Source organism: Jaculus jaculus, chromosome 3 (assembly GCF_020740685.1).
Source record: "Jaculus jaculus isolate mJacJac1 chromosome 3, mJacJac1.mat.Y.cur, whole genome shotgun sequence".
Classification (NCBI taxonomy): Eukaryota; Metazoa; Chordata; class Mammalia; order Rodentia; family Dipodidae; genus Jaculus; species Jaculus jaculus.
Genome location: NC_059104.1, coordinates 74,363,598 through 74,375,566, shown reverse-complemented (window position 1 = coordinate 74,375,566; position 11,969 = coordinate 74,363,598). Strand labels below are relative to the sequence as shown.

The following is an 11,969-nucleotide window of genomic DNA, read 5'->3' as shown; positions in this document are numbered from 1 at the left end:
CTTTTAGCTAGGTATACAGTATTGGCCTTAACGTCCCTCCTGTGAATTAGTAATCAAACCCAATCAGAAAGCAGTTGATCACTCCCATAATAATCATGCCACTATTGAGTTAATGGACATACCTTGTCTGGTAGACTGGTTGTGAAGCACATACGTTCCATATCTGGGTAAAACTGTTGATTGTTTTTCTCCCCTAGTAGACTACTGAAAGTCTTCTACAATAGACTACTATGAAAACTAACCAGCAGGGAGAAAGCTTCTATCTCAGTTCCAGCTTGATTTCTTGAAGTCATACAACCTAAGCATGTCCACCACAATTATTTCTGTAACATAGGTGGGGAAATTAACTATGGAGCAGCAAAGGGCCGTACACAAGGATGTCTAGTCATTTGATGTCACAGGTCTATGACTGAATCACAGTAGCCTAACCTGCACTGTCACCCTGCCCTGCACTGAGAACAGCCTGGCCTAAGGGGAAATATTACATGGCAGGATATATTGTGAGATCACTGAGCAACTTCAAAGGACTTTTGAATAGAATGCAATCACATCAGAGCTGTTCTCTAGGAAATCTGCCCTGACATCAGTGCATGGGTTTATTTCAGAGAACCATGGTGTAAACTAGCTTGAAGAGAAAAAGGATTAGTAGGCAAACAGAAAAGTGTGGGAGGAAGAAGTGATACTGAAGCTGGAAATGGCACCTGAGTTTCTAAGCTTGGAGTCATTACAGAAAATCACACATTTAGAGTTAAAAATGAAAGAATCAATCTATGCAGCTATAAAAGCTCAGTGTATGTGGCTGAGTTGGTTGCTTTCATAGTCTCTAAATTGAGTAATGCCATGTCAGAAGAGGGAAGGTAAAGAAGACTAAGCTTTGGAATTTATCTTCAGTATCTTCTTTAGGATATAAACTTCCTCTCTCTCTCTCTCTCTCTCTCTCTCTCTCTGTGTGTGTGTGTGTGTGTGTGTGTGTGTGTGTGTGTGTGTGTGTACAGATCAATCACCCCACAGTGCATTTGTGGAAAAGATCATAGAACAACGTTTGGGTGTCAGTCATCTCTTTCTACCTCCTTTGTGAGAAGGTGCCACATTGTTAATTGCTGTGTTCACCAGGCTACCTAACTCTCTAGCTTCAGGGACATTCTTTGCCTCCCTATTTACCCACAGTCATGGCTAGCATTACAAACACCTGCCACAGAACATAGCTTGTACATGAGTGATGCAGATCCAAAGTCAAGTAGTCTCACATTGAGTCATTTCCCCAATCATAGGGTAGAAACATTTTTATTAGATTTGTGTGCATCAGAAATTAAATGATCATAGGGCAAAAGAAACTCATAAACTTGGCAAGGGTTTTGCAGCACAGAATAGCATGATGCAAAGGCATTTACTTTACAATGGTTCACCAGAGCTTCCTTTCCCTTTCTACCTATAGTCACTCTACATAAGACAAATAATTGCTAAACTTGCCATTGGAGCCCCAATCTTGGAACAGTAGAAGATCCACAAACTCTTCCTTCCATTTTCTCTATCCCAGAACCCAGACCATCTTAGACTACTGTTTTTTATCTTGAAAACCCAAACTACTGGGCTTAGGGATATGGTCAGAAATTTTGCTGTTTTGTACCTCCAAATTATTAGGGAGCCTTTGAATTCAAATGCTTAGGCCCTGCCATAAGATGTTTGAGCCAAAAACTTTATACCGAGACTCAGGTGTGAAGATTGTGTAATATACTACAAAATTTTCATTCAGAGATAAGAAATACTGTGGAGGAGTCTTTGAAGGATATGAACATTTATAGATCATGCTTTTCACTGTTCATAGCGGACAGAGTTTATGTACATAGGAGCTATTGACCTTACACAGTAGGGGATTTCAAATACTGAGAGCTATCATCAAATTCAAATAGTGAAAAAGGTAAAAAACCATATACGGAGTGATATAGGAAGGTTTTATGGAGGAGGAGAGAGATTCTGGACTAAAATTTAAATAGAAAATGCATGGTCACATGAGGCCTAAGAACTGATCTTCCAGCCACTTGTGGTGAACACAAGTGGTTTAGTGACCAGATAGCATTTTTTTTCCTGATAATAAGGATCAAAAAAGATGATCCTGTCTCATTCTTATACAAGTGGATTGGCTCCACTCCTTTTCCTGGATGGACTTTAGGATTAACTAATGCCAACCAAACACTCCTGTTGGATATGCCACTGAGCAAGGTGTGAAATAGCTAAAACTATGGCTGAGAAAATAGTGGAATACTATGGGATCACCATTTCCTAAATGTCTAGCATGGAGCCTGTTGTGTATTCTCTAATTCAGTTTTTCTCAAAGTAAAGGGCCATTGAATGATCTCAGAGTCCTACTCTCAGGCTTTCTAAATTGGTAAGTCTGTGGGAAAGTTTAGATATTTGAACATCTTCCAAATTCTCAAGTGTGTTTGTCAACTTTCTGTCACTATTAAAAATATTGGAGAGGCCAGGGGTTGTGGTGAATATCTTTAATCCTAGCACTCTGAACACAGAGGTAGGAGGATTGCCGTGAGTTCAAGGCCACCCCGAGACTACATAGTGAATTAATTCCAGGTCAGCCTGGGCTAGAGTGAGACCCTAACTTGATAAGCCACACACATACACACATACACACAAACCTGAGAGGATCAACTTATAAAGAAAAATATATCTTTTGTTCCTCTTTTTGTCTCTTCCTCCAATAAAGTTTCTATGCTATAGACAGAGATTTTTTTAGCATTCATCCATGAACCCAACCAGATTCAATGTACAGTTGTTATGGTTTTATTTTTATTTTTTAATTTATTAGTTTTCTTTTCAGCAAATACAGGCAGTTTGATACCATTGTTTAGGCTCATCCATGACCTATCCCCTCTCAATGGCTCCTCCTTGTTGATGTAAATGGGTCGTGCATTGTGGAGTTAGCCCACAGCTCTTGTTACAATAAATGTCTCTGCATATCATGACCCAACATGTGACTCTGACATTCTTTCCACCCCCTCTTCCACAAAATTTCCTTGAGCCATGTTGGGTTCATTTTTGGCCTGCTTCAGTGATGAGGTGGTGTGGGCCTCTGAGGCTCTGGCTCTCTGATTTGGTAGGAGTTGATTTTTCTCTGTGTTGGTCCCCTTTCCCTTTGTGCTGGTATCTGGTTCATCAGGAAAACAGCACCCTTGTTTGTTTCACTAATTTTCCTTACTTTCAGTCAGGCCCCTTTTTAGGTATGATGGGGCAGCTCTCTCCTTAGAATCTGCATCTATCTGAAAAAGAGAAGCAGATTCTCTAACAAAGAGTAAGTTAGCACCCGGAAAATTGAGATAACACTTTCTTTTTGTTCATTTTTAATTATTTACTTGAGAGTGACAGAGAGAGAAAGAGGCAGAGAGAGAGAGAGAGAGAGAGAGAGAGAGAGAGAGGAAGGGAGGGAGGGAGAGAATGGGCACGCCAGGGCTTTCAGCCACTGCAAAGGAACTCCAGATGTGTGTATCCCCTTGTGCATCTGGCTAACGTGGGTCCTGGGGAATCGAGCCTCAAACTGGGGTCCTTAGGCTTCACAGACAAGCGCTTAACCACTAAGCCATCTCTCCAGCCCACACTTAGTTTTTTAATGGAGAGTTTAATAGGTGTTGGCCCTCTTGTACCCCATGATTGATGGTAGCTTGATAGTGGAGAGTGGGCGTATGTTTGGATATGGTTCTGAAATGTTTCCCAGCTCTAGCTATGGGTTCTGTACCACTGAGGGGATCAGTTGGCTAAATAAAGAGCAGTTGGTTCCCCACCATGGCTGTGTGCCACTATTGCACTTGTGTGGGCATCAAACCAGGTTATTTGTTACTAAGTAGGTTAGACCATGAGTTTCTGGGACAGATATTGGTCATTTCCCCCAGTCACCCAGGTAGCACCTTCTGGCACTAGACATGCTGACTCTCTGGGGACTGACTCACTCCTGGATTCCAGCCATGCCATTCCATTTTACGTGTCAGTTGCATATGGAGTCTTCAGCAATAGGGTCTTACCACTGACCTTTGGTGGGTCATCAAGTACTCTGACCGAAGTCTGTCATTCTTTAAGAAAACTTGTAGGTTTCTCTGATCAAAAGCTCATTGTGGATAATAGCCCCATGCTGGTAGTGGGGGTTACATGTCAGTGCCCACTAAGAAAATGAGGAAAAAAATAACTAATATACAAGAGTTAGAGAGGAGGAGGGAGGGGAGTGGGAGAGGGAGGGAGGGAAGATATAGAAGATTTAGGTTAGACTTGATGCTAGCCTCTCCAGTGTCTTGTGGTTCAGGTGTTTCCTGTAAGGGTCTAGTGAAGGCTCAGCCATTTGGTCTGCCTTTTAGGAAGTAGAATTTTATGGTAGCATTGCCATTTAGGTCCAGATTAGTGTTTCTCACCCCTTCAATGCCCTCCCCTCCCTTCCCATCCATCCTAGTGCCTAGTCCATTAGATGCTTGCTGGGTATGTAAAGTATCTTGGGTAGATTCATGTTAGGTGTTGTAGATGAGTGAGACTATGTGTCAATTTTTTTTCAGTGATTGGGTAGGTTCACTGAGAATGATCTGTTCCAGGTTCAACCATTTTTCCTCAAATTTCTTTGTGTCATTTTTTCTTACTGCTGTATAGAATTCATTGTGTAGATATACCACATCTTAGTTATCCATTCTTCTAGTGATGGACATCGGGTTGATTCCAGCATTTAGCTATTACAAATTGAGCTGCTACAAACATGGTTGAGCAAATCTCTCTAGCCTGTGGTTTGAAGGTTTTAGGGTAGATGCCCAGTAAAGGTATAACTGGTTCTGTTGGTATCTCTATAGTCAGCTTTTTCAGGAGTCTCCATATTGCTTTCCAAAGTGGTAGTACCATCCTACATTCCCACCAATAGTGAATTATTGTTTCTGCTTCTCCACATCCTCACCAGCATTTATTTTCATTTGATTTTTTGATGTTGGCTATCCTTATTGGGATAAGGTGGAATCTCATAGTTGTTTTAATTTGCATTTCTCTGATGATTAGGGATGATGAACATTTTCTTAAGTGTGTGTTTGGCATTTGCATATCTTCCTTTGTGAACTGCCTATTCATCTCTTTGCCTTTAAACCAGGCCATAATTTGTCCTTCATTAAACCCCTTCAATTAATTTTTATCCCTACTTACAAGTTCACCATTTCTAGCTTCTCTCATCTAAACATTTTCCAATTGCTAAATTACTTTACTTAACTAAGACCTTTGAGATCATTAGTCTGTGTACCCCTTGTAACTTTATACACATAGATATCACCTCCTCATGAAAGTGTGAACTTAAGAACAGAAAGATTCTCCAAGGAAGCAAGAAACCAGCAGAGCTTTGCTAAGGTAAATGTTTGCCATAGTAAACTATAGACATGTAAAGTTTAGACAAGAGCAATTTTTTAAAGCCAAAAATGGGGAAATTATATTAGATATTTGAAAACAGTAATCCATTCATCACAATGTCTAATAAGAAGAGTGCCATCAGTATGAGGTTAAGCACTGGCTGCTAGATGCCCTTGTAGAAGTATTTTCTGTATTGGGTCCAGTGGTCTTTATGCAAGCTTGAGGTTGTAGCAATTGATTTGACTGGTAATACATGAGGACATGACCTACATCACCTTCTAGCTCTGCCATTTACTACTGTTAGGGCTTATAATGACTCTGTCCTGACATCTTTCACAGTCCTCTTACAGAAGCCTTCTTCTATAGCCCAGCATGGTTGCTGATCTTGTTCCTTCCCATCTGAAACCTTCCCGCACAGGAGCAACAATAGCTGATGTATCAGCGTATCTGATTCCCCTCACCATATATCCATGGCTGGCATAGGAAAATGGTCTCCTGAGTTAGGTTTCATTTCCTACTGACATTTCATGCAGTGCCCAGCATCTGATGGCCCACAATGAATGGTCAGAAGTGTTTTACCAAAAGAAAGGGTATGTTTCTATATTTGGAAAGTTCCCATCTTTAACCTTAGTCAAGATTGTCTCCCACCTACATATTATGGTTTTAATATGAAATATACATTATACATCACTGACTCATGTTTTAATGTTTTGTTCCAAGCTGGTGGCAATGTTCTGGAAGGTTGTGAAATCTTTGAGACATTGAGCCTCATGGGATTATGGATCATCCCTTGTTCTGGACTAGCTCTGTGTACCTCCAAGAAGCATGGCAGGCTGAGCCTTTCCTACCGCTCTGCCTTCCCTCTCAATACTGAAGCGCCCTGAAACTAGGAGCCAGAAAATCCATCCTCCCTTAAGTTTTTTGTTTGTTTGTTTGTTCAGGTGTTTTTTTCACAGCAATGAGAAAAGTTTTCTTTTATACTACCTATCCTTTCAGGTTGGAATCCTCTCCCCTGTGTTCCATGAATCTTTCCTAGCCCTGCTGCCCTCTCATGAATAATTAATTACTCTTTTCCTAATTCTGAGCTCTTGATTTCTAGTGCTGACACTGCACTTATGACTTTGTATTAATTGTTGTTTGCTTATATTTCTGCCTCTTGTTTTCTGTAGGATTGTGAAAAGTTAAGAGCTGGGATATGGTGAATATTTGATGATTAAATGATTTATTAGAAAATTAAAAGAATGTCTATGATATCAAAAGTACATACCACTGTGGGTAGGAAGAAGAAAGACAAGTTTCACTTTTATAATATGTAGAATAAACCCAGTCAATATTATTGCCTAGGTTTACTCAACCATGATGCTAACTTTTCATAAAGCAAACTGGGAAAGAGCTAAAAATACACCAATGCCATTACTACCCCAACCCTTCCACTTATTTTCAATGGAACAACTTTTAGCATGTGCTAATAAGACATTCTGGGTACATGATGCATATAGTGTTATGTCAGGATGTCATGCTAGGTAATAAGACTATTAAGTTCAGTGTTGCTTTTATGGATGAGGTAATGCCTGAAGAAGATAATAAGAGGTCTCTGCAGTTAGCTCTGATAGAGTCCCTCAGCAACAGAAACTTCTCTGAGATATACTGCATGTATCTTTAGTTAGCTGGATGGTCTTACTTGTCAGCTATGTTTGGCTCATAGGAGTCCTACAGACTTCTATACTCCAAGCTTATTGACTCAACTCTTCTCTGAGATTCAGAGACCAATGTGGTTGATCCCAGCTACCTGCAAATGGAGCTTTCCCCACCAGAACTAAGTTTTTCTTTTGTTGTTGTTGTTGCTGTTTGTTTTATTGAGGCAGGATCTCACTCTAGCACAGGCTAGATTCACTATGTAGTCTCAGGGTGGCTTTAAACTCACAGTGATCCTCCTACCTCTGCCTCCCAAGTTCTGGAGTTAAAGGCATGGACCACCACACCCAGCAGAACTCAGGTTCTTCATCATTACTAAGCCAGAAATACATTTCTATGGTTTCTGAGTTCTTGGAGTTTTGACTCTGTTGAAAACAGTCACTGAATAGCACAGCTATAAGGTATACCTCAATATTATGAAACAGATGTGTGTGTGTGTGTGTGTGTGTGTGTGTGTCACAGAGAAAGAGATGCAGAGAGACAGAGAAAGAAGAAGAGAAAGGCTATCATCTGAACCCTAATCCTTTGTGAGCAGACTCATGTATTGGCTTCAGCTTTTAGGACAGCATATCTAGAGGTGTGTCCTCTAATCCATTTATGTAAACATTCATGTAAGTTATGTATTACCACTATATTAATTTATTAAAAAGATTCACCAGTGAATACTTCCACATATGAATTTATGTGTGTGAAAGTTTTCAATTATATATTTAACTTCTTGAATACTTTTTATAAAGCTGACACAGACTAATGAGAAAAATCAGATTACTTTCTATGTCAGCTCAAGAAGTGTTTGCTTTTCTAGAAATCTAATCAAATTTTCTAATATAATGTGCAACTCTGCTACTGGAGATTTTCTAATCTGCATTGACATCACCTTTTTCAATCTCCACAGAAGGAAATTGTGAATTTCTGATTTGGTGTTTATTTGTTTAAATCAACTCATTAGGAATTTATTTCGCTTATTAGTTTAAAAGTTAACTTTTAATTTATACCTCTACCAAGTATTTGCTTCCACTTCACTAATTTCTGTTGTACTTACTTATTTTTTCCCTAGTTCTTGCACTCAAGCACTTGGCACAGAACTTAGTGGACAGTGATTGCGCCACAAATGTTAGTGTTATCACTAGTAAGTACATCACTAACCACTCAATGCAGTTATGTACTATGAGAACTCATTATAAATTAGAGCCTGTTCAACCTCCTAGATATAACCCCTTAGAAACTTTAAATCATTTTAATCTCAAACACTTATTATCATTATCATTGAAATCCACATATATTAGAAAACAGATAAGACGTCAGTGTTACTACACAGAGCTAATATTCACCTTGTATCCATTATTTACATCCTTTTGAAATCTTTGAGTTTCCAACTGGGATAATTTTGTTTCTTCTAAAAAAAATTTCCTGAAGCACAGTAAGGGATTAGTTTCAGTACCCACTACAATTATCCAAATAATCAGGTACTAAACTCTGCTACATAAAATAGATAATAGATAGATAGATAGATAGATAGATAGATAGATAGATAGATAATATATAGATGGTGGTATATATAGGATAGATTGATAGATTGATATAAGGACATGTACACAAATGTTTATGTATGCATGTATGTGCCTGTGTGCACACACACAAACACACACACATATAATCTACCCCATCTGAGTAAGTTAAGGAAAGGGAGAATAAGGAAATCAACAAGAAAAAAAAACACAGATAAAGTTGAAACTTGAAGAATGAGTGGAGTTAGAAACATGAAGCATGCGAAGAAAATCAGTCAGTCTTTGTGTTCATACCTTGACAAGATCTGGCAGCAGAGCAATATTTCCAAAATCCTTATTATTTTTTGGCCTGAAAAACCCAGATTTCTCATGACTAACATACATATTTGAGTTAGGAGTTGTTTTCCTTAAATCTGCATTAATTTTTGAGAAAATATACAGTCCATAAAAGGCATATAAGCTGGCATGTAAATGAATATCTAGGTCAGCTTGCCATATCAGAAAATGGCACATGTACTATTCTGGAGAGTAATGTTATGCTTCAGAAGGTATCAGGATATCAGAGATGCATTCCTGATTGTGCTTCACAGAATACCAAAAAAAAAAAAAAAAAAAAAAAAAGTGTGCTGTGGATGAACTTAATATTAAAGAACAAACAGGAGTTTTGTTATACAGTTTAGTTAGGTAGCAATAGAGGCTCAAAGAGAGAAACTACCTTGGCAGAACTAGAACTCACAGCTAATCCAGTCTCATCTAAGATGAGACTTAGTTCCCAGAGAGAATCTGCCTGCTTCTTTCCCAATCTAGCACATCTCAGTGGGCTGGCCTCTTTGGGTCAGTTCCTTGAGTTCACAAACCAATCAGAGTTCTCCCCAGTACTCCTGAGTCATAAAAGGGAGTCTACCAAAAATATGAGGTCTCTCTCTTCTGCTTTGGTGGCCTGACTGACCTGTGGTTCTTTGACCTGAATATCAGTGTGTAAGTTTTCTTCCTTCTATAGGGGAGGACTCTTTGTTTACTTGCCTGGGCATTTTTCTGCTTGATTCTCAAATGTATTTTGTTTACCGACTTCCCACTTTGTTTTATTTATTATTTTCCTCTAAACTCTGGGTCTGTCATGTGTGTAATAACTCATTTGATGCTCTTGACTACTCATTTTGTTGGCCCCCCCCTTTTTTTTGATATTTTCTCCCTCTGTTGTCTTTCTGTGATGGAGATTCTTTGCCAGCTGTGCAAGGAGGAAAATTCCCTTTTTGCCTAAGTCTTGCAGTTAGCCTCCTCCCTGGAGTCTAATTCTCTCTGAATAAACCTCATAATTTATAATTTTCTCTAATAAATTCAATCATTCATAATTCATCCTTTTCAGAGTCTGTTTTCTCAATTCTTTGTTAAAATAGATATGACCCCAAAAGTTGGGATTCACAGGCCCTTTCTGAGCCTGAAAATCCTGCATCAATATAATTAGATAATTTTAAAACTTATTCTGCAATTTCTTTCTTTTTTGTTTAACATGTGGAATACTTCACAGATTTGCATGTCATCCATGTGCAGAGGCTATGCTAATCTTCTCTGGATTGTTCCAATTTCAGAATGCCCTTTCTTTTTCTTTAATGTATATATGGTGTTAATGAATTCAGTAACCAAACTTGGGCCCATGATAAGACACCAGTGTTTGTCTCTGTCTTTACATGTGCATCATTATTGGGCTTCCAGTGCAATATTATTATAAAAACAGATTTGGTCTTGAAAACTACTGACTCAGTCTCATAGACCATTCACTTCCACAGTGTTCATGAAACCAATGAAGTAAGAAGTATGATGTGGCAAGAAAAATCCTCTCTTCTTTTTTTCCTTCTGTCTCTGCTGTTTTCCTCCTCCCTCATCACAATCACTTTGCCCTCTGTATGTTTTATATTATTTTTAGTCGGGATACAGATATTTAGGTATCATTCATTCTGGCATTTTTGAAAGCAAGCTATATTAGTTGAGTTTTTATTCTTCTCCCCCTAGTCCACCTCTATCTCCATTTCCCCTTTTCCTCAAGGCAAACCCTTTAGTTTTCATGTGACCTGTGTCTATTTACCCTTCCTTCATTCCTGTTCTTACTCAACTCTTTATACTCTCTCTTAGTTACTATTGTATCTTTAAAGGTTTTACCACAATTCCCCCCACTAAGAACACATAGATATAGATATTACAAGCTAGGACCCATATGTCCTCCCTGTGCAAAGAGATACTACTGCTAGGCACAGATCCCTACTTACTGGAGTAGTTCAGGCCCAGGCTACACGAGTATTGCTCCAGATGTGTGTCTGTTACTGGAGAAGTTCCAGCCCCAGCCCACTCCATGTATATCAGTGGAGCCACTGCTACTACATTCTGGGAAAGAAAAGGAATTGCCTCCATATAGGCAAACCCAATTCAAAACAAAAAGCACAAGAGGTAAGATCAAGATATTCCCACCAAAAATGCCTATTCACATAGTTGATGACTCTAATAAGAACTATTTACAATAAACTCTAAACAAAGAATTCCAAGACACAATTATAGTAAACATATAGATCATACCTTAAAAGGACATGAACAAGTGGTTGAATTAAATACAAGGGAATAAACTAAAAGAACTCAATAACCCCTGAATGAACTCGAAGAGGACATAAACAAATTCCTGAAGGAATTCCAAAGGAACACAATCAACTAAATATAATTAGAAACTTGAACCTAAAAAGGAAAATGGGATATAATAAGGAGCTAGAGATAATGAAGAAAAACATAATGAAACTCAAAACCAAAATAGCTCAATCTCAAAGCTCCCAGGAAGGTATAACAATAGAATGGATTTTATTGAGGGAAGAGTATAAAGACTTGAGGAAAAGGCAGAAGAAATAGATCAGGAGGCCAAAAACAAGTTAAAAAAACATATTATTACATAATGAGAGAAATGAGTGCCACCTGATAAAGACCAAATGTTCAACACATGGACATAAAAGAAGGGGAAAACTTAACAAAGACAGAAAATATCTTCAATAAAATTACAGAAGAAAAATTTCCAGCTCTTATGAAAGAAAAGTCCTCCAAGGTACAAAATACAAACATACACCATACATACATACGTACATACACACACCAAGTACACAAGACCAGAATCAAAATTCACCACATCACATTATAGTAAAAATACTAAACACAGGAAACAAAGAAACCATACAAAAAAAAGCTATAAGAGAGAAACAGTTCAACACTTAATAAAAGGTAAGCCCACATAACATCTAATTTGTTCAATAACATCCAGTGTGTCCATGGAAACTCTAAAAGACAGAAGGGCTTGAGATGGGGTTTTTCAAATATTGAAAGACCATGACTTCCAATCCAAACTACAATACCCAACAAAATTAC

The 11,969-nt window shown here is 38.4% G+C and overlaps 1 non-coding gene across 1 annotated transcript; it reads right to left on the bottom strand.

Annotated features, from left to right (window-relative positions):
- Positions 1–10,079: 10,079 nt before the first annotated feature.
- Positions 10,080–10,187, bottom strand: LOC123459715. Its single transcript, XR_006636469.1, has one exon. It is a non-coding gene; the product is annotated as a U6 spliceosomal RNA (small nuclear RNA).
- Between the last annotated feature and the right edge of the window lie 1,782 nt (positions 10,188–11,969).